The sequence below is a fragment of the Haliotis rubra genome, unplaced genomic scaffold (genome assembly GCF_003918875.1).
Source record: "Haliotis rubra isolate DU_JTF1 unplaced genomic scaffold, ASM391887v1 Scf972, whole genome shotgun sequence".
NCBI lineage: Eukaryota > Metazoa > Mollusca > Gastropoda > Lepetellida > Haliotidae > Haliotis > Haliotis rubra.
In genome coordinates, this window is record NW_025767715.1 from 311,002 (window position 1) to 315,116 (window position 4,115).

The following is a 4,115-nucleotide window of genomic DNA, read 5'->3' on the forward strand; positions in this document are numbered from 1 at the left end:
GTGGCATTAACCTCAAAGAATGATAATAACAATGCTTATAACATACGAGGGCAAACATATCGGGGATAATTTGTTTTCATGCGATATGCACCGGGTAAAATATCACTTTGTCATGGTGCCATGACATCATGAACAATGTTATGACGTCACGTTGTTTCTAAGAAGCCGCCTTCTAAACACAACGATGACGGGGAGCCTGCCTTTGTTGGAAAGTAGATTATCGCGTACTTTCCGCAATTAAAGACTTAATAAGACTTAAAGACGGTAATAAATAGAAAATTATATTCGTGACCATAATATGCTAGGTTAACGACCTAAATATCGGCATATTCCTTCTCTGGTTAGGAAAATACCAAGATTTAGGCAGCTGTGTTGTAAACTGACATTTATCTTCTATAAAGTCGGCTATATTCAAACCATGAGAAATGTCGTCAAATAATGTCTGACGACAGTTACCAACGTCCCAATAATGTCCATATATTTTAGAAATCTATAACAATATTTAAAGCTCAACCTCACTACTTTTTATGATAAATGACAAAGGATTAATCAACCATATTAAAAGGTTTTCAGGCTTGAAGGACGAAGCTCATTAAAATCAATTGCCAGCTCCCTTTTAGAGACTGATAAAAGGTTCGAAAATGTGGGTCATAAATGCATAAAAGTTTTTATTGTTGTTCATACCCGTTAGGCCTCCCGCCTCTACATGTATTTGAGATATAACCGTTAGAACCACCACCACCCCCTCTGTCTTAAAGTATGCTAGATATAACCGTTACAACACACCACACCACTTTTCTGCGGTTTTTTTCAATTGGGCTAAATCATAGTTGAGAGTTGCTTCTATGGATTTTACATATTTTCCCGCAACACCGATTGATGTGTCATCGGGCAACATTATTGTGATATTTTGTAAATTTCCAGGTAAATCATTGATACATACAAGGAACACAAATTAACCAAGGGCAGATCCTTGAGGCACCCCTGCAGTAACATTTAGTTTTTCATAATGTTCCATTAACAGAGACACACTGTCGTCTATCAGGGCCCGGTTGTTCAAAACTCGGTTATCTTTTAACCAGCCGTTAAGTACATTTAACCGACTGTTACCTGATAACAGAGGGTTATCTTGTTGTTCAAAACTCTGTTAACTTTTAACAGGCTGTTAACGTGACGTTAAGTTAACACACCTAAGGGTGAGTGAGTGAGTAAGTTAATATTTAACGTCACATCGGCAATATTTCAGCCATATCGTGACGAGAACATTAGATAACACACCTAAGGACCGCCGCTAACTTTTTAACAGTGTGGTTAACTCGCAAATGGCGTTCATGGCTAACACTGCTTTCATGATGCCAGTTCAGCAAAGACAGGATAAGGTGTATCGTGGACTGGACTTCGATATTGGAAATTATTCTGACGAAGAATTACATACGAAACTATCTATGCACATCATAGGAACTAAAATACATGTTGTACAAGTACATGATGCCTACGTTTCATCTTTAAACACTTATGGAAAGGTTTATATATGCTTTACTACACTAAATGTGTGAATTTCTTCTGTAAATATTATTCAAACAAACACTTTTAAAGAATATAACACATACACCCTATACCCACGTATGATATGATATTGAACAAGGCTACATGTAGATAATTAAATTAGTTTCATGAAAAAATATCCGAACGATTACATTATGATACTGAAAGTGTAATCGGCGGGATATGGTGATTGTGTATACTCTTATTCTACCGACCGTCACCTCAGAGAAATTGCCAAATACACTCCCATTTTAAGAAAGAGAAGAAGCCAGAAATGCCGATTATTACCGTTGTCGTTCTGCCTGATTTTGCGTCAGTCATGGCGTCAGGCAGGACAGAAACTTGACAGTTTCGTTTAAACACATCACATTCCTGTATTGTATCTATTTTTAATTTCCTATTTCTTGCTACTATGCTCTTTCCATGCAAATGGGTGTCTGAAAATTTGAGAAAATACTACACAGTGTAAAGTCTGAAATTTTCTTTGTTTACATTTCAAACAGGTGTTGTCTTTCGAGCACAGCAGTTGTTTCCACCCCCAATATCTTTCGTTTCACTTTATCTAGACACTTGGTATTGGTGCCAAAAAACCCAGTTGTAATTAGATTCTAAAATGTATGAGGAATTCAGTAGGGCTGGGACGAGTAGGAAACAATGGAATCGAGTACCCGCATGTACGTACCCGAATCGGAATCGAGTACCCGGAAATGTAAGAAATATATTCGGGTCAATTTTCTGAATATTCAATCACGATTTGACAGAGATTATTGTAGAAAACTTGAACAGTTGGTAATAAGACATTAAAACTGACCTCAAGCTATTTAATTTACGTCTGTTTAACCAATATTGAGAGTAACACCATTACTTACATTCCTCGTTATAACAACGAACGTTTTGTTCCTGCTGCTACTGTAACTTAACTACTCACTGCTCATGTACAGATAAATTACAGTCCTTAAAACTATGCTCCATTAATCGGACAATACCAAAGATGTAAAAACCCGTGAATTTCCGGGTTAGAATATGGATCTTCAGTAACCCATGATTGTCGTAAGAGGCGACTAACGGGATCGGGTGGTCAGACTCGCTGACTTGGTTGACATATGTCATCGGTTCCCAATTGCGCACATCGATGCTCATGCTGTTGATCACTGGATTGTCTGGTCCAGACTCGATTATTTACAGACCGCCGCCATATAGCTGGAATATTGCTGAGTGCGGCGTAAAACTAAACTCACTCACTCACTCACTCAATGATGTAAATGTGTGTTACGTCAAAAATGAAAAAGACAAGCTATTGTCTGCCCTTGTCATTACAGAGCTCTCTCCCTTTCCGGATACTCGATTCCTACAAATAGGAATACCCGAGTACCCGTCCCAGCCTTAGAATACAGTGATTCATTTGTCGCCGCTGAATATGAAATATAAGTGATGTAATTGGCGTTTCAATACCGGCCTTCGCGAAACGTGATTTTGTAAACACTATCCAATAGGGCGCAAAGTGCACTTGGGCGTTCGTGTGAGTGTATTTATGAAAACATCTGAACACGATTCCAGGCTTATCGGCAACGTTTCAGAATTATTAGTGATTTTACTAAAAACTGATATCATTGTTAATTAATATGCTATTTTTGAAAATCTATACTCCTAGTAATTATCCGATTTTGTTTTGATATGTCCATCCAGCATCCCTTCCCATAGATGAATTTTAATTATATTTTTACTAATCATTTCAGCAATAGGCCTAATTTCTTCTTCATTCTTCGAATGTTTCAATTGAAGCAAATCGTCTTTTAAAAATGCTGTATTAATTGACGAAAACTTAGTTAGCATAAACATTGCTCTCGCAACTGATGTGTAGGAAAATAAACATAACATTATTATGTATCTATTTCTGTTGTGAGTGATATGCAGGCCTACTTCGTGGTCACTTTGATTAAATATTATTTGAATATCGAAACCTTTTTGTCACAGCGAACACAACACTATCTCTTGTCATATTACACGATAATATTTGGAATTTTTAACTTATTTTATAACAATACCTGAATGCTAATGTTATACACTGGTAGGTTCATAGAAGGAATACTATGGCACAATAGTATTTCTCTGCCGAATCGTTGCAGCGTTCTATAATACAATTATGAAATATAATACATGTTTTCCGTCCTTGAAGACATTGAAAAGAACTATCTATGCATTAAATGGAGGTTCACCTGATTAATGAGTATCGAGGAAATTATGTTTATCTACTACAGCGTTCTATAATACACTTATGAAATATAATATATGTTTTCCGACCGTGAAGTCATTAACAAGAATTATGCATTTTCTGCAGTCACTTCTGAATTGAACTAAATGAAGGTTCATCTGATTAATGAGTATCGAGGAAATTATGTTCATCTATAAATTAGACGCAGCTTCATGTTTTTCAAGACATCTTTCCGGAATATGCGTCTGTGAAGGCGTTCAGATAATGACGATATTGCACAGTATTATTCATGAGATTCTTGTCAAAAGTAAGGTCGGATATTAGATCGATTTTATTCAGCAGTGTTGGCCCTGGAGCT